Source organism: Rhagoletis zephyria, unplaced genomic scaffold (genome assembly GCF_001687245.7).
Source record: "Rhagoletis zephyria isolate East Lansing unplaced genomic scaffold, Rhagoletis_zephyria_1.1 Rzeph_scaffold_00280, whole genome shotgun sequence".
Lineage (NCBI taxonomy): Eukaryota > Metazoa > Arthropoda > Insecta > Diptera > Tephritidae > Rhagoletis > Rhagoletis zephyria.
In genome coordinates, this window is record NW_016157364.1 from 300,149 (window position 1) to 324,083 (window position 23,935).

Here is a 23,935-nt window from a genome sequence, read left to right on the forward strand (position 1 = left end):
TTGTAGATTATTTACAACATACATACCTCTTTTTGTATATCCGCCACTAAGCTGCAGCCTGTTGCTTCAATTTGTATTTAGCGTACATATGTACTTAGTAACTACATTCAATATCCGCCTCGAACGCCACAAATCCGGTAGCGCCAGCCAATGGCGTTACTAATCGAATTGCCTCATGACCTGTTTAAACGTGTTGCGAAAGATGACTGTGGCCAGCACTCGTTGGTGGTATGTGCTCGTAACATTGCTGCTGCGATTGCTGCTGACCGACTGACTGGTTGTGTGTGCCCGCAACACGACTTCTAATGATGCGTACCGATAAAGTGCGAAATGCTAATGAGTTTGACGGCAGCAGAAAGAGCGCGACGGCGATGTGTTGGTGCGAGTGTGTGTGACTGGCGGCGCGAATTCGCTGCTCGCTAATGACTTTTGTACGCTTTGATATTTTTTGTTGACATTTGTATAGAAGAAGAGACAGAGTTGAATTGTTTTGCGCCCCTAGTGCCAATTCGTTGGCAAATCATTTCCAGAACTAATTATTTACGGCTAATCAGCTATATTTGCTAGCTGATTTAACAAGCGAATAATGCGTTAGAATTTCTATGTCAAAGTATCCGCGCCACACACTTGTCGCCCACAGTGCATTTAAATAAAAAGAAACCGCCGAGTAAAACTACACAGCAAACAAAATATCATTCATAAGCTTAAACGCTGGCGTTGTCATAAATTATAAAATATTACGATACACATTTCATTTGATTGCTTTGCATTATGAAAAAAAAATCTTCAAAAAAAGAAAAATCACACCGCGACAGAATTTCAAGTTTAATAGCCGAAGCGTTCGTTATTGCTACGCGCGCACTATTGGCACAGGTTTGTTTTCTTAATCTTCCACTCTACATATAATATTTGCATTTTGTTTGCTTCGCCTTGCCTTGCGGTGCACAACGAAATGCTTTGAAGACGGCGCCGCTTTGGACAATAAATCATTTGCAGTTTACGCAGAAAAAAAGAAATAAAAGATACTGCAAGCAATTGGCAGCGTAAGGGGCGCTCAACAGCTCAACTGCTTCACACTCTTTTTGCTAGTCACTCTATCTTTTGACTACACACACTCGCCGTCGAATCGCACACGAGGCGCACACCAGCCCTCTTCGTTGGCCAATCAAACGCCCGCTGCCGCTTCGTGCCGAATCGTTTGCGTCACACGAGCGCCTACTTTGGTGGTAACTAAACGCTAGGGCGGTTGAGTTGGCGAAGGTAAATAACATCGTTGTCGTCATCGTGTTGCCGTCGACTCACGAGACTTTTCTGCAGTCCCACGGAGTACCTCACTCACGCTCTCAGCGAGCTATGTACATATATTGTACATATTAGATCTCGCGCTCACTCTCCCAGCCAATTTGTATGGCTGCTTGTTCCACAACCTCCTTCGCGGCCACTCGCGTTCAACACTCTCTATTAAGTCAATCTCTTGTGGATTCTGTTGACATTTGCTTCGCAGCCAACTGGTCAGGCATTCAGTGTTGCCATCGCTTGCGCATTTTCGTTGCTTGCGAATTTATTTCACCTCTCTGGTTTTTGTTTGCAAACCACTGCCGAATACGTAAATTTTCATTTCGTCTGTCGATTCGGCTCACGCGTCTCTTCGTCGTAACACCGCTGCGCGCCGTCTGTTCGTAGCACATGTCTCACGGTTGGTCAGTTGCTGCAGTTGTTTTTTGTTGCCTTGTTGTGGACTTTGACTCTATCATACTTGGTGTATGTATGCAGCAACAACAATAAACGCGATTTGCAAGTATATCACCGCCACATTAGTTGTGTTTTTAGTTGTTGGCACGCTACATATTTGACTGTTTGTTGTTTTTATTTGTTCGTTGTTTATTTTCGCTCGATTCTATTGCCGTTATAGTTGCCGTTGCTGCCGTTATAGCACTCGCCGATTTGACTCGACACTGCCTACCGCTGCATGGTATATTCATACTTGGATATTTTTTTGTGTATGTATGTTTTTCTAGTTCATATTTTTAGTGTTGTTGCTGGTGGAATTTTTTTCATAAACAACTTCGAGATTTTATTTTTGTACCCTAGCACAAGGCATTTATTGATTTTATTGTTTAGATCTTGAATCATAGTTCGATTTGTGATGCTTATGCTTGATAGAGACCAGAGGATCTAAAGATGGCTCTGGACAAAAAACTCAACTTCAACCTTCTGGTCAAACCTTTTCGCAAAATTTTAGTTCTAACGACGTCAGATATGAATAACTGCAGAAAAAGCTGGATAAAGGAAGAGTTCTGAGGTTAAAAGGAATGATAATACCAGAGATAAAAGCTTCGCGGAAAGTCTTAATGACTTCTAGAACCTAGACAAGAGGAAATTCCTCTTACGGGATACCTAAGCAGATACACAAAGCTAAACTCCAACCATATTGGTTGCATGAAACTTTTTAATCCGTCGGACAATAGTTTTTTAAAAAACTTTTTTTGGTCTGGTGGAGGAATCCTCATATCACACTCTGTGGAACTTAAAGTTGTAGGACGAATTGGTACTTCCTGAGCAACGATAGATCGTGTAGATCCTGTAAAGTACTGGATCTCCCACTGGCTGAGTCTTATCATATTCCATGTCGAGTTCTTCATCCGAACTGACAGTGTTGGAGAGACAGTAAACAACTCACCTACGTATAGCGATCTAAGATGGGCAGGCTTCCAGTTAATCAGAAAGTAATTATCTGCAGACTTAAAATTCACAGAGTTGTCTACTTATGGATAATTCAGAAGTTAGCCAATAAAAAGACTAATTTAGATCCAACTTGAACCATCCGTGGCGCTTTTTCGATCTTTGGAAAAACGAAATCAATGGTGTACAAGTTCAATAGAGCTCTTAGGTCAGTTCTGCTTTCACCCTACTGTCGCTGATTAGACGCTCCAACTGAAGTGAAGTTCTTTTCCACTCGGTCGTTCAAACTGAGAAAATATGTAACTTCCAAAAAGAATGGTTTTACGTGCAGAAATCTAAACAAGTAGTCCTAGTCTAGTCCATAAAAGTTTCTGTTGCAGTTTACAGGCAACTTGAGCAGAGAAGAAAACCCCGGTCGACTCACTCTGACCTCTGCAGTTTTGAAAGTCTGTTTTCTATCAAAATACTGCTGACATATTTCGCGGGACTAAATACTCTGTAAATAAGACTGAGAACTGTTCAATCCATTACGATGGCTGTTTGTACAAAATCAAGGGCAATTATACGAAATCGTAATCCATTTATTCGCACTTTCGTTCTTGCAGCATCTTTAACCCTGCAGTAGTCGCGCGGTCTACATATGTAATCCACCATAGTTAAATTTCATATTTCTTGAAAATGGTGCATCGATTTTATCGGAGATTTTTGCTACTTGTAACTAACAAATAGANCAGATACATTCTGACAACTTGTATCATATGTGTTACAAATGTCGAAAGCTGAGTCTATGGCATCTATGGCATAGGCATCTCTACCGACCTAAATATCGAAGAACATGGTAATCGTTGAAACTTCAGCTCGGGAAGAGACAGTCTAGACTTTGAAGAACCGGATTAACTTTGTTTTGCTTCCAGTTCTTTAATTTTTCATTGTAAATCATGATTGGACCAAAGGGATCTTTGTTGCTTCGTAGGAGGTCTCGGAGTAGTAAACTGCAATGTGCCATTCCCCAAGTATATAGGAGTCTTAAAAGGGCCATTCTCTTGAAAGGAGATCCAGCATGAGCTGCCTTCAGATGTAATGCGTAATCTTGGAGGATTCTTGTGATGAACTGACTAACTTTATTGACTGACAAGTTAGGATAGCTTTGCTGGATTATCTTCCAAGGCATGGTGTTCTTCTAAAATTGTTTCTCCAAATTGTAAACGTCCATCTATACTGGTTCCTGGAACTTAGCGGTGTACAACATAGCGACCCTGAGCAGCTGCTAACAGCGGGGGGATTCTCTGGACATTTGGAAAAATCTCTTTCAACGCTCATGTCAGCTCTTGACAAGAGCAGTCAGTCTAATCAAATCAAGCCTGACCTTTTATACATTTTCATGCTGCGCCTTATTTATTTAACTAAACAACCGTTAGCCTTCAAAAACGAGTTCAACGAATTCGCATTCGCTTTTTAGTGAACAAAATTGAACTAACCTTCCGCTGCGCCTACGCTGCGTAAACAAGCCATATAAAACTTTATGCCAACATAGAAAAAATTATTATTATTGCTAATCTCTTTTTTTTCGTACCACTTTTTGCTAATTCGCAAAATAAACAAAACCGACAAAGTACAAAAATAGCAAAAAGAATAGTTTCAGCGAAAAAACAACGCGCTGTTTTTGAAGGTCTCCCACTCCCTGCCTCTGTTAGTCGCAATTGATAGCGTTTGCTTTAGTTTTTTTTCGCGCTCCCATTTCGGCCTTCACACCAGTCAAAGAAGGAAGTTTGTCGTCGCACAAGCACACATTTGCACGCATGTATGTACATACGTTTTTCTTTATCAATCGCGCATTTGCACTCGTGCGCCACATTTTTCCTCGTTAGTTCGAAAGTTGCTGTTTTGTTAGTGTTTTTTAATTTTTTTTTTTTGTAGATGAGAGCTGTGCTGGGAGAAAGCGAGGTCGGCCGGTCATTGAACGCGAATAACTATTCAAAAAAGAGCACAATTATGCCGAAATATTTTTATACTTTTATGGTTTTGCCTACCAATGACCCGTTGAAGGTTTTTCCGTGGTCTTGAAGGGCTTATGTATATGTAGTTTTCTTTTTTACTACAAAAAAAATTCCCCCTTATCAGTGCCAATAAGCAAACTACAATAATTAATCGTAAAAATAACATGCGTTAGACAGCGAGGAGCATGATTGGGATTTAGTAGCACTTCAGGCCTCTTATCAACTGGTATGTATGTTTGGTGTGGTGGGCACATGACAGTTGAGAATTTACTACGTTGTACTTATTAGTCTTAATTCCACAGGTACTTATATACATATGTATGTTAGCGGTTGTATGACTCACAGATAAATGACTGCTTCAGGATTGACAGATCAGTGGGAATACATAGGCGTCTAGTCATAGGATAGGTGTCTCATACCAAGGAACTTTGTGCCGATCTGTCGCCTCGTAACCTTTGTCTAAACTGGAGCCATGGAGGTTTTGATGTGACTCAGTGAAACCAGCAACGCAACACACACTTCCGAACTGCGTTGAACTGTACTATCTAGGAACCTTACGTTCTCAATGCCGGCTAGTAACGTTCCCTGACAGAACTACTACTACTACTATTCCGTGTTTCCAGAAGCGTTTCCGCCTTCTCTATGCAAAAAATATGCCTGAAAGACACTGCAGTTATCAGGCAGGCGATATGATTGCCATATATGCAGGTCCTTAGAGTAAAGATCTGATCCGACTCCTTTTTTCCATGATTGAGCCATCGGTGTAGATGGAAACAGCATAATTTGCCGACAGTAGACCGCCTTCCCAATCTTATCTCGTTAGAAAATGTATGGTAATCCTACACCTAAAATCCCAGGTTGACGTGAGGTTATCAATTTGAACATCTAAGTAGCCTGGATTCCGTTACGTCGTCCGCTATTAATTACATTCAATACCGCTGCGTGCCCGTAATTAGTCACCTTCTACAATTTTGATTCCCCTAGTTTAAGGGCCCCTCTTGTGACTGTACCTGTTACGAAGACTTGTGGTGGATTCAAGTAAAATATCATGTTCAGTCATTCTTGTGATGTGCTGCTCACGGCGTCTGATATACCGAGGCTTGCGAGTCGCTGCACTAATCCAATTATTTTCTAGTGCTTTCCATCAGATCATCTATCGTAAGACTGTGAGCCCTTCTTTGCTCTTTCCTCTACGTTTCGCCTTCAGGTAATTTTAAAGTCAAAGATAATACCTTAGTATTTTGCCTCGCAGGAAATATTCAGGCCAGTCCTTTCAAGCTTTGGAATTCAGCAATTTTTGTTTTCCTCGTGACAAGACAAGTTCGGTTTTGAAAGGGTCAGTAATTTGCCAGCTACCGCAATCTATTTAACGTTAACTTCAAAATTAGAATCGAGATTCGCAAATGAAAATCTCGGTACGATAAAAGTCTGATCACCACATATTTACTTGCTTGCAGTGGCTAGTAGAGCGTCTTTCAAACATAGCAACACGGTCTGTGGGGTCTGAAGATCCAATTTTATTTGGATACCTCTCTTTAAACTAGAATTGCCAGCAGATATTCTGTGGAAAGCTGTTCGAACTGCAACGTTTGGTTAATATGGTGGAGACGGTCAGTTTTTCTAGCTGTGTAGTCCATCTTTCGCGGCGTTCTTATTCCTGTTACTATTGTACATTGGTCTGCTTTCACCAACGGCGAAAGGCTGAATATCGTTTATAAAAATTTTACCGATACGTCAAAAAAATTAACTAAAGTCGATGAAGTCAAGATCCGTTCCATGGAAGCTTTCTACATGTGGCTTAACTTAAGATAATAGTTTTCGACAGGCTATTGGGCATACAAACCTTTGCCGAACTCTGGTCCTTTGTGACTTTTCGGAAGCCATAGCTTTATTTTCCAGTAACTATTGGCCTTTCGAAATGCACCTTTAGCTATAAAGGGCTGGATCTACCACGTGTTGCAGAAATGTGTAATAAGAGACTTACAATGGGAGGTCTATAAGAATAATTTAAGTTGTAAACACTGGTTTCCCCGAATGCTGCAAATATGTGTGGGCGTCTAATAGAAATCTTACATTAGGACCCCGAGCATTGTCCTTAAGTCGAAAAGGCTCGATATCGCTTAAGTGTACACGGCCTTAGGACCCCGAGTAGAGACCTTACGCAAGCTTTCTATTAAACGCCAGACATTTCTGCTGCACATGGAGGATCATCGACCTTACTTCGGGTTTCTAGCCTCCAAAGTACCATGGTAAAATCAGTTTAAAAATAGCCATTCTTTTATGAATTTATTTCCATCTCGTACGGCACAGCACTGCTTAAAAATGAACACAACTTGCCGAAATTCCACGAACAAACTGAAAAACACTTCTATTTTCAACAAAACACTATCAAAATTTAACTAAAAGCCACTCAACTATCCCATTTAAGCCAATTTAATCCACCCAAAAGTATCAAAGAATGTTCTCGAAATGACGTAGAATGCACACTTGAATTTGCTGGCTTCCACATCCACCAGCTGCTTATTCTTCTTCGCCAACTACTTCCACACCGTAGAGGCGGAATGTGAGTGGAAAACTGTCATAAATACATAGTCGGCTGCAAACACAAGAAAGTGCAACAACAACATCTAACTCAAACTGAGTAGCGAAAATTGTATTTAGCTGTAGCCGCGTACCACAAGATGATGCACGAAGGCACAGTGCAACACAACGACGATGGTTGACGGCCTATCAAGCAAAGAAACGTGAAAACGAGTGGAAAATTTTTTGCACAACATTTGCAAAAAGTCGATGAAGGTGTCATGCCGCTAGTGGATAGTCGGTCTCGCATGTGGAATGAGTAGAGTCAGCGAGCGATGAGAGTATGAGAGTTTACATGGCGAGAGCGTGAGAGTCAGCTGATTGCTCGGCTGCACTACCGGCTCACCAGCACTTGCTGTTCGCAGAAGTGCAAGAACTTTCTGTTTACTCCTTATGTAGTTGGATACCTTTCCGATACCCAAGTACCCGATCGCACGTACTCAGCGCGAAAGATAAGCAGCAGAAAGGAAGGCAGACGGCAAGCAATCGGTGACGACAATTGAAATTGGGGTGGGCCTGCTGTTTGTTCGTTGCTTTGCCGCGCGCGCTGTCTTCTGAGGCGAGCGCAAGTGTTTGCTCTTCTCGCTGCGTTTTTTCTCGAATGTGGCCCGGCCGCTCTTCTCGAGTCCAACACACTCTCTCTGGCGCTCGATATCTCACTTTCCTTATAGTTCCACAGTCATTTCGTTAGCTACCTCAGTATTGCTCTACCTGTCGAACTAAACGTGTCACACGCGGAACGCTAAGCGAAACGTACGTAAGCAAGAAAACAAGTATTAGTTAACAGTGCAGTAAGGCACACACACACATAAACGCCCACCAGTGCCGACGAAAACGGACAGCCGAACGGTAGCGCCGGCAACTTACCGCGCGCGTAGTAAATAACTTAGGATACAATTCGCACAGAAACGCGATTCTCTATCTTCGTCGTCGGTGTGATTTCAGTAGTCGTCGTCACCGTCGCGCTTTTCCACAATCTATGCAAAGCGTGAACGTTTTATGGGCTCTTCGTCGCCACTGTGCGCGCGCGGGTGCACAATTGCGGCCGCTGGCACCTACCGTAGCCGCCGTTCCACACCGCTTCAACGCGCTAACCGGTGCTGCTCTGGCGCAAAAGAAAATAAAAACAATGAAAAAAATAATCACACGAATGACGTGTTGGAAACCAAAAAAGGCAACAACAATTTATTGTAAAATAGCCGGTTGTCGGTCGTTCCTATGCTAGCGCGTTGGCTGGCATGGTTGGGCGGCTATGTGGTGTGCGGTGGGCGGCAACGCGGCGCGTAACTCGTCGCTGCTGGTTTATTATTATTATTATTTTTTTTTTTTGTGCACGCAGCTCGCGTTTTGTTTTCGCTCGAAACGTGCGCATGAAATGTAAATAAGAATCATATCGAGCTTTGTTGATTTTTTGTCGCCTCTTTTTCTTGGTTGGACTGTCGTCCGGTGGTATTGGACTGTGGAACGCGCGCGCCCTTAATTTTAAAATTTTTCTAAGTGATTCTGTGTTTTTTTTTTATTGTGGCGACGCGAGAATTTGTCAAACTGCAGATAACATTTTAATATAGAGCTCTGCATATTTGTTCGAATTGGGAGAGTATGCAGCTTGTGAATATGTATTTAGAAAGCATGTAGAGTAGAAAAAGTGAAGAAAAGTATTGAAAAATACGTGAAAGATGTACAACAATTTTGCAAATACAAGAGAACTCAAATAAAATAGAGAAATTAAATAATTTAAAAAAAAAATAAAAAAGTTGAAAAATATTTATATAGATATAAAACTACAAATTAAAAAAAAAAAATAATTGGACAATTTTTTCTTCTAAAAAACATGTCTAAAAGTTTGCGAAAAATGTCCTATATTTTCGGAATTTAGTGCCAAAAATTAGTAAAAAAAATCCAATTAAAAAAAATTATAAAAATTTGTTTTGTCTACGCTAAGTAGACAAGAAAGGAAAACAAAATAAATAAAGGTGTTCTACATAAATAATCAGTGCAATAATACGAAATACATAGATGCTGAATAAATAAAAATCACAGTGAAAGAGCACAAAAAATTAAAACCGGTGAAAATTTTCCCCCCAACACTTGTTGCCTTGTTGTTGTTGCCTTCGTTTACTCGACTAATTCGCTGCCAAATGTGTGAATTAGCAAATATTTTGCCTTTTTATTCGATTTTTTTTTTGGTGTTTGCTTGCTGTGATAAATTGGAACGAAGGTCGCGGCTACTAGATTAAAAAAATATATATAAAATTGTTTACAAAATTGAAAGCAAAGAGGCGCCTTGCGCTGATGTCGAACAAAAATAGATTAAAGGAAATAAAATAACTATAATTAAGGAAATAATTGAGCTATTAAAAAATATGTAGTCGGAAAGAAAAAACATTATAAATACAAAATAAGAAAAATGCACAATTGAGATAAATCAAAAAATTTTGATAATTATACTTTTTTTTAATAAGAAAGATTATACAAAATTTTGAATTTTTTAATGAAATTTTTGAACATGTTTGCCAAAAAATAAACACTAAAAAGTAAGTAATTGCAAAATTAAAAAAAAAACTAATAATTTTTCTTCATAACTTGTTCGTTCATTCCTAAACTTGGCATTGAAAGTATAACTTTGTAAAAAATATTATTCCCAAAAAAAAAACATTTATAAAAGAGTCACGATTTACGAAAAACATTTAATTGCTGAAACTTATTTTTAACAAAAATTTATTTGAAGTGTTTTCGAAAAGTAAATACAATTTTTCTTAAACCAAGTTTTTTTCTTGCAATTTGAAAAATTTAAAAGTATAAAACCGCGCTCGAATTGGACAAATAAACACAATAACAAAAATACTTGCATTATTTTCTACCAAATTGTTACAGAGATTGAAGACAAATTTGAGTCTCTGAATGCATCCATACATTTTTTTGTACTTCAAAAATTTATTACCAACAAAATTTTAAAGTTGTGAAAATGTTTGCGGTAATCATAAGAAATAGCGCATCAAATGAGCATAAAATACGGTTTCAAATATTGAATAACACAGCAATGCAGTTCAAAGAAAACACCATCGAAGAAGATACAAAAAATGTTAAATAACGCGGCACAAAACTATTTCAGTTAGAGTAACATGAAATTTAAAAGTAAAACAGAAACAAACAAAAATGGAATGGCCTTAAAAGTTGTTGCAAAACCTGTTGAAACTACATACGAATGGATGGAAAAGGAAATGGCAGCGAGAAATTTATTAACGAAATAACTTTAAAAAAAAATTAGCACTATTATTGGTTTAACAACAGGTTTGACATATTTGGTCACCAAAAATATCACAATTTTGTTTTAAATAATTTAACTAATGTTGAGAAAGTTAAATGGCTGGTGTTCACAAAATAATATCACACTTATTTTGTCCATTGCCTTGCTAAGCTAAGACAATTGCCTCTCCAGCGCTATTCGCGAAAAAGAAGACAGGCGACTCTTTGCTTTTGCTTAAGAAGTTGAATGCAATTTTAAGATTTTGTAGTAATAGCTTAAAAAGTTTTAACACTTTTGGATAAGGGCTGCCTGACTGTCCAATAGAACGCAGATTCATAAATTTCGAAGTTGTGCCTCTTCTGTGAAGTTCGGCCCAAATATGCCAGCCCCAGTTTTAACATTACCCGGTTTTAATCCATCTGTGTACCAAACCTCCCCATTAGGTTTGGTGTATAACTCATACATTCCAGAAAGTTCGATATGCAATGTGTACCTAAAATTTCGTAGAAATTACTTTTTTGGAACTATTGCATCGCGCATTTTCAATTTGGAGTCAGTGAATTTCAGTAGGACCTTCATGCGGCCCGGTCATATTTCCGACTTCCAGATCGGAGGTGTTTAGGATTCTCTGGACCGCCAGGTAGTCGCCTTCTTTTCTATTAAAATAGGAAAAGCAGGTATTCTAACCAAGGCATTGAGTGCATCAACAGGGCAGGTCATCATCGCCTCTGTTATGTCAAAGCAAATCAATCGGTGCAATTTACTTGGTTTTATGCTTGCAGCTCCTTGTATAGCCTTAGCCCACCAGGCTGAGGATCCATTGGTTACTATGGGCTTTACGACTGTATTAAATGACCAATAGGTCATTTTGGGAGTAAGGCCCCATGTTTTACCAGAAAGTCGTTAACAGGGAAATAAAGCTTTCAACGCATTGTTGATGAAAGCATCAAAGTGAGCATTCCACTTAAGTGTTTTATCAAGAGTTAACCCCAGATGGTTTGCCTCACTGGAAAATTCTATTTCTGTGCCGCTCAAAGTAAGTTTAATCATAGATAACTTTCTCCTTCGTGGTTGCTGATAGTTTCGTCATGCAGCCCTCTTATGCAGATTATCAGATCATCCGCGTAGCCTTCCGTTTCAAATTCTTGGCTGTTCAGTGGGGAAGGGAGTTCGTCTATAACCATAGTCCACAAAAGGGTAGAGAGACGCTATAAAGTACGAGTATGGCTGACTTCCAAAACGTATCAATACAATGTTTGGAAACTGTTATACTGCGGTATTCAAACTGTTTGTATATGCAGAGTTGCGACACATTGCAACCATATACATTGCATATTTTAAATATTCAACATAGCAATGAACAATTTTTCTGAATTTTCCATATTTAAAACACCAATGCTAACCAATAACAAACGAAGCATCAACTTTGTTTCTGANTCTTTGTACGTATACAAAGCAATTGACGTTGTGGAAGTCAGCCTATATAGCAAAATAGGAAATCGAATAGAAAAAAGTAATTTTTAAGCAAAAAAAAAAAACCACTTCAATTCTCATAAGTATAAAAATTTAAGAGTACTGTTAATTTTTTTCATGATCCAATGATCGGATCTAAACTAAATTAGTGAGAACCACTTCCTTAAAAAGATCGGTTAACGTCGTACAAAGTTATGAGGTAACAAGCGTACATAAAAGAAAACATATTCCAATGAATTGATAACCTCCTCCTTTTTTGAAGTCGGTTAAAAAGCAAACAATAAAACACGTTTTAATTAAATTTTATAAAAAGTCCAAAAACCTAATTGTAAATTTATAATTTTTGCAATAATTATACATTTAAATGTATTCAAATATCAAAAATGACAAGCTATTAAACAGTTTTACTCATAAATATTGTATATACACACATACATATGTACATATTTTCGAAAACTGAAAAAAATCCCAAAATCTATTTTTAACGAAATAATTAATGAAAAAACATGCATTTTTCTCATTGCAACTGTTGATCCATTCACTACCGCTACTTCCGTAATACCTAGTGTGTAAACTGATCCTCCTTGTTGCCAACAACATCTTGATTGCCATAGCTGAGCGCTGTGAGTTGAACCTTTTTCCTTTCATCCTTCGCGCTCGCTCCCTCTGCTGCGCTCCTGCTCTTCTATCTCCCTGCCCGCTTCACGTACTGTTGATTGTTTTTCTTATTCCACTGCTGAAATTTTGTTTTTGTGTGTTAAATTTGCCAGCTGCGCCGGGTGTTCAATGTCAGCGCGAATGTGCAATAACAACAATGAAAAACAACAACAGAGAAAAACAATTTAATGTAGCAGCCGTCTTGCTTCGCCGACCTCAAAGACAAAGGCAAAGAGGAGATGCTTGAGGACAAAAAAAAATTTAAAAAAGCAACAATAATAGCGCCAGTGGCAGTAGCAGAAACAGCAACATCTGAGTGCTGAGTGTGGTACGAGCCGCCCATAAGTAGTTGTTTGGATTTGGAAACACAACAAAGAAAAAACAAACTACGCCTAAGAACAGCAGTGCATGTTTTCGAATTGTGTCGCCTTGCTCGAAAAAGGATAATCGAAAGCAGCGCCGAACAGCAGCGGCCTAATAACAAAGCAATATAAAAACAGTTAGGTAATGAAGCCATAGAATTATTTTTAATAAAAACAACAACAAAAACAGCAGTCAACGCGTGAAGCAACAACCAGCCGCACTACAAACACAAACAATTTTCTTAGCGCTCAATCCCTACTTATTATTATGGCTCCCATTATTGCTGTTGTTATTGCGCCGTTTGCTACGCATTCAACCACCACCGCGCTGCTGTAGAAACACACATACATATTCACGTATTTGCGCCGCTAACAAACATGCGTCGCATTAAGCTTTCAAGTTTCCTTTGTCCTTGGTTCTTTGCCTGCTGTCTCCGCTCTTCTGTTCTAAAAGCAAACTCACACACTTTGCCAACTCACCTAGAAGTTGCCTCTCTTTATTACGTCTTACTTTTCGTCCTTGTTGGCTTATGTTTTCATTGTTGCGTCGCTGCTGTTTGTTAACTACGCAGTTGGCTTTTAATTTTCTTACTCTTGCGCTTTGCATTCGCCCCTTTGCCCGTTCGCTCGTCTTGTTGGTCTTCGTCCTGAGTTACGTCAAAAAGCCACTTGAAGGCGACAGCTGTAAGGACATTTAGTACGTATGTACGTACATGCTTCCCTACTCGAATTCCCGTCAGTTGCTGCATTAGTTATGCTGATTTCTGTATTTAGCGCAGCCAGTGTTTGCTTTGTTTTACCTGCTATAGCCTGAATGGAGAGATAGAGCGGGATATAAGCGCATTAGCTTTGTTTTTGTTTGCGTTCTTGCATGAGAATGTCCTTTTTGACGCGTCCTGCAATTTTTGTGTATGTACGTCATTTGCTGGTCACTTGTTTGCTTATTCTGTTGTTTGTCATTAGAGTACCTTGCTGCATTCCCTTTTGCGCAATTCCCTATCTTGAGAGTTTCTGAAAATAAGAAATATGTACACATGTATTTAAATGCACGCGCATTTCAAGTTCAATCCGGAATCTGCATGAATGATTCCTGCCTTGCGAGCTCACTGATCTGTGATACTTTGATTTGACGGAGGCTCATCCGTTCGTTTATCAACCGTTACATTAAGATTTCGTAGATAAAATCATCGCAGGTCCTTAATACTGATCTGCCTACAACCATATCATGCTGAAGGCCCAAGATTGCCAACCGTTACTAATAAACTGGGCCGAATAAGTCTTAACTGCGCTACAAATAAATTACAAGTTTTAAAAATATTCTTAATAGTTCATTATATGTTCTTTACGGAATGGCAATGAAACTCCTTTGAGATCACAGTTGAAACTCCAGGCCTTTCTTCCTTAAATGCCTTGTCATATCAATAAAAGGGGCTGGAATTCTAAACCTAGTCAGTCGAAGCACAAATACTCGCTGACTAAATCTTCTAAGACTACTCATTTCAGACCAAGTACTGTTAAGAGTAAGTGGGTTACCTCTATACTCTGTATAGTATTTTTATGCGCACTTCTATCACTTTGATATTTAGAGATCTCACCGCCTAGACTAGGGCTAGGGACTTCTTACCCGAATCTAAAAGACTTCAGAGCTTGAGGAGGGAAATGCCGAACGGAGTTGGGTAGAGTTGGCCATTGTAAGCTCTATATAATGGACTCAAAATGTAGTAGTTATCTTAATTTACCTCAGATGTATCGAAAATTAGATTTTCCGGGTCATCCCAACTAAAATATTTGTTCTGTTAACAGTTCCAATTTAATCAAAGTCAATCACCTAGTACTTGCAGCCTAGTTTTTTTTATTTATTCATAAATTATTGTCTAAAACACTTAATTCCTCCTATTCATGCCCTCCCTACCATTTACCGCTCTTACTTTACAAAGAAAAAAACCTAACCTCAATCTCACCGGAAGCTTTCCATCAATAGCGTGACGCGCTAATTCTTCCGCAATAATTTCGCCATTTCAAATAGCACAACTAAAAATTTTTTGTAAACAGATAAACAAATCATATTCACTGGCACAAATATATGTATGTAATGTGCATATGTAGTATGCAGACAGACAGACAGACAGTAAAATCTATAATTCAGATGAAATGAAAATGCGCAAAACTAAAAGCGTAAACAAATCGATTGCCAATCAAATAAATTCATAAAAGCCAGTTAAGCAAAACAAAAGCGAAAATTAATTTCGAGAAAAAAAGTCGATGTTTAGTTGTACTAAAAACACTGAATCATTTGAAAAGTGTATTAAAGATTGATTGAATCGGTGAGTGAATGACTGGTTGAATGAGTGAGTCAATAAATAATATAGTCGGAGTGAGATATTGGCGTGTATAACATAAATGAACATTAAATAGAGGAAATCGGCTGAAGTGTTCGCAAGAGAATTACCACCAAAATGGGTTACGCGTGAACAAGGCCAGTGGTTATATTTTTTCTAGTTGAGATTAGTTACTGTTCGGTTTTGTTGTCTGCCTGAGAATAAAAAGAGAATTACTTCTGAAGTGAATAAGGAGAGCCGATGGCATTTATTCGACCTCAGATGTCAAGAAAGACTAGTCTCATGCCGAATTTAAAGCGGAACTATTCACTTTGAGAAACCTTTGTTATTAAGAGTTATCGGAGAAAAGCGAATGTCTGGAGATAAATATGAGAATTTTTTGGGAAACCATATCTGAGCTTGTAAATAGCTTCAAAGCCTTCTGAACTGAGCTCTTAAGAGCCGTTACTGGAATTGTCAGTCCATCTACCTTAGAAAAAGATTTGTGTCCAACGATGAATGGACTGAAGACAAAATACCGCCTGGCAACGTACAGAGATTCCCAGTACTGACTGTTAAAGCTATCAGAACTAACGACGAATAACCCCTGCCCATTGCTGTTCCGAGTGCGACGTCTATCTCGATAGGAACAAAATATTACGATTCGAAAGGAGAATCTTCGTATCGTAACCCATTCAGGTGGACAAAGAAGGCAAATGAGCCAAGAAAGCAAATAGAAAGGGGAGTTTGTTTCGATGTCTGCTCGTAAAGTCAATCCGTACAAAGAGTAATCAGAATGATGAAGGGGATGGAGAGTATGATTTCAAAGAAAAATCTGGTCTGTTGAAACTTGAAGTGGCTTTTTTTGTCTAAACTTCTGTTAGACATATCGATAGACAGAACGACAACGAAATACGAAGATTTACTGGTCGACTGATATCGTGGACCTCATATAAAAGATGTATATGATTAAGAAGTAAACCACCAAACTTAGCACCTAGGATGTCTATTCCGTTCCAAACTTTTTCATGGGGCATGAAGTCAACTTATCACTGAAATAACAGACGTCCCGGTGTGGAGATCGCTGACTTTACTCAAGCGAGAAAATACGTTTTCAGATATTCACAGATTACCTCTATAAGTCCACAATTTCAGTTGTGGAAGATCTCAATGCTTAGAACGGAGTACTTTTCCAGCGGACATGCATTAGAAACATCAAACAGGTATACATTGAGACATTCACTGAGCATGTTCTAGAACTCGATAGTGTTCTAAGAAGTTTACCGAAGAGGCGAGAAATTTATAGAAATCTTGAGCAAAGGAAAAACACTCTCGACTAAATAGTGAACTGAAGCTTCGTTGGGTTCGCTGTTGAAGCCCTCGAATATCTGCTGTATATTTATTCGGGCTTTAAGAACCTTTCCACCAAAGACACAAAAGTTGGGCTACTTGCGTGTAGCCCCTTAAAATCCAAACTTTTATAAATGAGATAGGGCAACTTTGATCTCGCCGCAATACTGCGTCCCTGCTGTTTACAGCGCCAACAGCTGATGTGATGACAAAATTCTTGAGACAGATTTGGAATTTGAGGCTGCAGCCTAGTGGCTGCAATGAATAGAACCAATCACTGCCGGCCCACTTGAATGGCTGATGAAAAGACTAGAAGAAAAAAAAAGAGAAAAATCAAAGCCGACTGAGAAAAGCATTTTCTTTTTAATCTTGCCTCTCTAATCACTGCACATCTGCCCAACTCGCTGCCGTTCACCGCACGAAATGCTGCTGCAAATTTGAGCCGTAGACAATATTTTGCTATTTTTTTTTTACTTTTGGCTGCTTTGTAACAATGTTGCCGCTCAGCGTCGTGTGTGAGTCATTACAAGGTAATGCAAAAGGCAGATATGCACACAACGCAAAAATGTTTACTTGAAATTGCAAAAATACCAACAACTACAGAAACACACAACACATTAGTGCAATATTATGCACTTTTCAATTAAAACACTCATCAGTGGGTGGCTAAATTATTCAGTTAATGAGTCAGTGGGCTTGTGGGCGTGCGTTCACGTCAGGTGGGTTGGGCGTTGCTGGTGGTGGCGGCGGCGGCGGCGGCTTGCGAAGAGAATACATATATACGTACATACTTATCTATGCACATATGGAGGGGAAAATTTATAGATATGTATGTATTAAAAAGGTTAGAAATACATAAAAGAAAAAATACATAAAATAAAACTACATACAAGTAACTTTTAAGCAAAAAAAACAAAACCGACTTCAATTCTCATATAAAAATTTAAGATTATCGTTTATTTCTTCACGATCCAATTATCGGATCTAAACAAAATTCGTATGGGACCACCCTTGAGGTACCACCTTTCCGATGAAAAATCGATGAATTATCGAAATCGGTTAACGTGGTCCAAAGTTATGAGGTAACATACATACCTAAGAAAAAAATAATAATATTCCGGCGAACTGATAACATTCCCCTTTTTGTGAAGTCGGGTAGAAAATTAAGTATATTTGTACATATGTATGTTAAATATAAATAAATAAATTGTGAAATCTTGAAAGCTAGGTAAAAATATTAAAATAAAATTAAAAATCAATTTAACAAAAATGTTAAAAGTAAGCAACTAAAATAAATAAATAAAACAAAAGAAAAAAGTAAAATAGATAGAAAAAGTTTCAATTTTTTAAATTAATAAAAGTAAATAAATACAAAAAAAAATTAAGCAACAGAAGTGAATTAAACGAAAATAATAATAAAAAGTTTAAAAACTTTAAAATTTTACAAAAAAAAATGCAAAAAAATATAAAAATCTAAGAAATAAAAATATAAAAAAGTTAAAATAAGATAAAGGTATATAAAAAGTATAAACAAATTTCATATAAAGGACTGAGAAATCACAAAAAAGTAAATAAGTGAAAAAACCTGCAAACTAAAAAAAATATTAAGCAATTGGTTTAAAAAAAGTATTTCTTTTGACATCTACATATGTACCTATCACAGCTCAACGGCTGAACTTGTGTCTATTTTAGTTGTTTTTAATAAGTGTACGTTTGCTTATTTTTTTTTTGCGTTTTTCTCATTTCATTACAAAATGTTAGAGCGTTGAATTTTTTTGTTTTTTACATTACAAAATTTTGTAGGGCTTTATTTTTTGTTTGTTATGGTTTTTTGTTTACATTAACTCACATGTCAATCTGCTTAAGCACCACTTCAAAAATGAGTTAAATTAAACTGTCAATTTGCTATACTCAAAAGCAACAACGAATAATGGGAATAAAACATAAGCACAACTACAAAAATCACTTCCATAAAATATCTGCTTTCACAATAGCGGACGCTTTCTTGGTCTTGGACGCTCGCATAGCTCAAAACAAAAAAAAAGCAAATAACTTCATTAATATTCGAAGAAAATCACTGGGGAACGACGAAAGTCAGCACAAACATCCACGGAAGCAGTGTCAACAAGTAAAGTTAAACAAAAAATTATAAAGCAATACAAATCACAAAACAATTTTAGAGATACGGCAAGGCAAGCAAGCATTTGAGAGGTTGAGAGTTCGGTCAAAAGAAATTGGGGTGCAAAGTGGAATCGGTGAATGGAAGCGGGAGTGCTGTTGGAAGAACTGATACACTCCGAAAATTAGGCTGCCATTGTTGAAAATACTTTGCCAGTGTGACATTGCGCTTATGAGAAATGTACATACATACTTATGTAAGTACTATTTCGAGGCGTTTAGGCCTGTAAATAGACAAATGTGCTACCGGCTGTATTTAGACAAATATTTCCTATAGGTCTTGGTAGACGTTATCCAAGTCTCACTTTATATACATCCATATGTACTTGGCTTTTCCAAATTTTAACAACAATTTTCGATAGAAAACATGCCTAATATGAAGTAATCGGTATTTATTAGTTAAGTACTATTTAGTCCAGATTATCAAAACACTTCGGAAAGATTATTATCCAGTATCAACGCCATGTTTTTATATGAAACCATTCTATACAAGTGTTACTTCATGGTATAGATTTTCATTTGCTCTTTTCACATCATTTTCATTTTGCCTTCACTTCTGTGTCAATCCACTTAGGGGAGTCATAGCAGCGCAATGGAATTTTCGGCTTGTTGATTGCTGCGTCATAAGAAATTGTGGTTGCCGGAAATTTTCGTTGGCTCATTATTCATAAAAAATAAACAGCATACAATGCGTTGAAAGAGGGAGCAAAAGCATAGAAAATGGGAAGGGAAGCAGCAAGCGGCAAGTGTGTGGTAGACACTAAAAATAGACTGAGGAACACAAAATTACTGAAGCGCTAAGTTAGACAACAAAAAATTTCAACAGAAAAAGGGAGAAAAGAAGCTGAATAATAAAAAAAGTTTACTGAGGCGGGCACTATCAAATAATATTTTAAAGCATTTTCTTAAGGCAACTAATTTTTTTCGTTTTAAAAAGTTAAAGAGTTTTTCTTACAAATCAAATAATTACCAGCTTGTTGCTTTTTTGATACTCTGTTGGTGGTGCTCATTTAAAAATCTACTGAAATGTGACAGAAATCGCATAGTAAAAATTCGAACATTGATGGCCCAGTGCTACTTCATCTCAACTGGTCGATAGCCGTCAATCTGTCTGTGTCAAACTATCTTAACTCTCAGTACTCTCAGACAAACTAGCCAATATTAGCTTTGTCAGACAACCTATCCAAAGGTAAAAGAATATAGCATTAAATAAATGTATATTACTTAAAAAATGGCAACTCTGTTAAAATTGTTTCTGTATTAAAGTTGTTTGCAAATATTTTTCGTTCGAGACCCTTACTGTAATACTTCGTTTAACTTGCAAGTTTTTTATTTAAATTTTTTAAATAAGCTCAACTCTAAATCTGTATGAACGCTTTCTCCGTCCTCTTTCTTTTAAAACCAATATTTTTTTAAAATTTGTTTCCATAGCGGTTTCATTTTACCGTTCCACTGGGAGCATAACTCCGGAAGCTTTGGAAAACCAAAACAAAAGAAGGTTCTAAAAACGATACAGTCAGCTAATTAGTTTCAGCTGAGTATGAATACGTCCTAACTAGCAACGCATTCATTGTCTGGCATACAACCCCCTTGTAATGATTGACTTTCGATACTATCATCATTTATGCCTTGAACACACGTAAGGAATAGAGTGGTCGATTGTGTGGACGGGAAGGTGCTTTTACGTTATTTGCTACTTGGCAATCAGTTCAGTTTTAATGCAGTGATTGATTAAAATGGATCGGGGAAGACTAAGTTTTAAACAGATTTTCGACCAGCTTTTACCATACATAATACAAAAGTCACTTTGAATTCAAATTGAATGGGGTTGAAATTCACTCGGAAGTGAATTACAGAACCTGCCTGAATAGCAAAAAAAAAAAAAGCACATATGTATAGTTTCTAGCGGCCACCTCTTCAGTTTGCTCGGCCGATGACTCGGTCGGCTACTCCCCACACTGTTTATACGTAACCAACACACGGCCGAGTTACTGTCTCGCCACTCTACTCGTTAGGTGTGCTCTCTCCTTTTTTTTTTGCACTAAAAAGTGCTATGTTTTTGCCGTAGCATTGGCGCTTAACATCTTTAGCGTGCTGTGTGTTTTGTTTTTTGCAATTTTTTAAATCGATTACCATACTTTTGCTATTATCCATTTCCACTTCATTTCAAATTCTTGCTGGGCTTCCCAAAAGTTTGAAAGCTTATGTCGGCGATGGCTTCACGCATCAGCTACAAATGGACTACGTACAAAGCAATCGATGTTGAGGCATTTTTTTCTACATTTTTGTTTTTGTGCTATTATTCACTGCCAAATTGTTGTGTCTACTTAAGGTGTTGCTGAAATCATATGTACACAGAGATATTGAATCTTTGAGAAGCTATAGCAAGTCGTATAAGATGTTTTCAAACAGCAAAAGAGATAGAAAAAAGGAGCTACACAGAAGTGATGGAAGCAACACTTAAGTGGCTGTGGCGGATTAGTGTAAACATAAAGCCACACACACGCAATACATATGTATGTGTATAACATACATACATACGCGTAATGTAAATTTGTAGCTGTCCAAGGCAACCACAGGCTACGCATGCTGCCTGGCTGGCAACATATTGGTTACTTCTCGGGTAACGTACATACCTAAAGCAGCAGCACTTCAAAAGCGAGAGTAGGAGGCAAACAAACGCACAGCTAAAATGTAAATACAAACATGCCACATGCCATTGAATGCCTAAATGCATTCGTGGCAAGTTAAGTGAGTTGTTGTTGAGTTTATGATTGTTGTTGCTGTTTTTGGGTGTGGTTGTTGTTGTTGTTGTTGTTGTCATCTGCAACATCCACGCATGCGAAGAATACCACGATTTTATGTTTCAATCATAAAAATCTGTCTGGCTGTGTTGCAATCAATAGCCGCAGCAGCAGCAACAGCTCCTACAATTACATGAATTACACGTGCGACAAATGCGGCAACAACAATAATAAAAACAGCAACACATTTTTTCTGTCTATTGTGTTTTTGCTGCTGGATCAGGCTTTCGTCTGCAGACACCAGACCAGGTCTGCAGACTGATGGCCAACAGCTTCATGACTGCCAATACGCGTTGTTGTTTGTCTGTGCTATGTATGTAGCAGTCGTTTTTATTGTTGTTGACTTTAGTTATTGCTTTGGTTGTTGCAGCAATTACCACTTTGTACAAAACTATCTGCGTGTCTGGCTGTCCGTCTGCGTGCTAGTTTGTTCATTTTTGTTGCTGATGTATGATGTTGATATTTATGTATTTATGTTGTATGTAGGTGCGCCCAATACGCTAGCGCCAGCGACAGTGACAGCGCCATCACCTCTACATAGTTATCTCACAAAGCCAGTTTCATTGAAGTTCGCCTTGAACCATGTCGGTGGGGAAAGTTCGGGCATCGTCTGGCAGGCAGGCGGGGGTGCTGCTGCAATGCTCGACTTCATGGCGCTCTGTAGCTGCTCGCTAGTGATGTGGCGAGTCCAATACTTCCGATACTTGGTACCGAAAGGTCAAAAATATGGAAAAAGCGGTTCAGGGGAGACTCGTTTATCAAAAGCCGATTGTAGGGGCCAAAGGAGCTTTCAATATTGATTGAAATGAAAAATGTTTTAATATGTATATCGGTTCGTCGCCATAATGCAGATCAACTCTTACTTGTTTGTAGCATTTTTGTTCTATATTAATCGGACGATAGTAGTGATCTTCACACCGATCTTGGTCATCGGTAATTTTTCTCCATACATTTTGTTTGTGTAACATTATTTTACAAGCACTAAATTACCGAGTACCTGGCTTCGGTGTGTTGACCTCTATTATATTCGTAGGCCGGAGAGGCTTCTCTTCATCCGTCAAACCATTTTTCCTAAACCCTGGATAATTGGGGTATTCACACTTGCCTGGTTATCAGGACCTGGTTATATGGACATATTTTTACTCAATTTACTACAACAAAATACTAATTTTAACCCAGAAAACCTGATAACCAGGTACGTGCGAATACCCCAAATATTTTACTGTTGCCCGAGTCGAAGTTTTTTGCCGATATCATATAAAATAGCAATGAAATGATTTTTTTCTAAACTTGAAATATGTATAATGGCGAAAGTTTAATGTAAAGGTATCGAGTACCGAAAAGGAAGTATTGGGTACCGAAATATTTTTGGGTATCGAGTATTGAGTACCGACAATTAAGCACATCACTACTGCTCGCATTGCTAACTTGTCCGCTCAACTATGCGCTCGCTTGCTTGCATAGCAAAACGTTTATGTTTGCGCACCAGCCGTGTGGCGGTTACTACAGCTGCTGAATGACAACCGATAAGTGTCTTGATTTGTTTTTTTTTTTCAAATTCTTTTATGTTTACTGATATTTTTAGCTTCCTAGAAATATTTTTCACATTCCTACACATTGTTTACGATTTAGTTTTGCTGCCTTCTTGGTTTATTTTTATGCATATGTGCATATTTATTAATAGTAAACTGTAAGAAAAAGATTCCGTTTTGGAATGAATGTAAGCGATGTGGGGGGAAGCGAATGTAGAAACCATACAGAGCAGGATATGGGTCTATGGATGACTCAAAGCTTGAGAGTTCTCTTTGAACCTTAAGCTTTGACCCCGTGGCCAAGCTGCTATTAGATTCCTTGAGTGCAACAGTAGTCGAGCTCGCAAGAATGGGAAGCAACCTACGTCGAGTTAGCCCTACGGGAGATGCAGTCTTTCCTCTACCTCCATGAAATACAAGGAATCAGGTTAGCATTCATTGAATTGGCAAACGTCAGATGGGAAATGGGAGCAACCCATTTGGTTACTAAGCAGAATAAGACCAAGTATCAACGAAAAGATATTTAAGACCCTAATTTTGATGGTTCGTCCCATTATCAGTGCTTAATGGGAATGCCGCAAACGATTTACATATATCTTAGCTGCAGCGACAAAAAAAAGAGATGGAGGGTGTCTGGAGCTTCGTCTGCAACCATCCCGCCTCAGAAAAAACAGTTTAGTTTATGTAGTTATTTCCCCGGGCGTTCGGCCAATCTCGACTCTGTGGAATTCGCTTCGTTAAGAAAATACAAAGGT

At 38.2% G+C, this 23,935-nt stretch overlaps 1 long non-coding RNA gene across 1 annotated transcript; it reads right to left on the minus strand.

Annotated features, from left to right (window-relative positions):
- Positions 1–236: 236 nt before the first annotated feature.
- On the minus strand, positions 237–23,476 carry LOC108358659 (uncharacterized). The gene is made up of 3 exons (XR_001846810.1): positions 19,976–23,476; positions 5,281–5,285; positions 237–247 (listed from the first exon to the last, which is right to left on the minus strand). It is a non-coding gene; the product is annotated as an uncharacterized LOC108358659 (long non-coding RNA).
- Between the last annotated feature and the right edge of the window lie 459 nt (positions 23,477–23,935).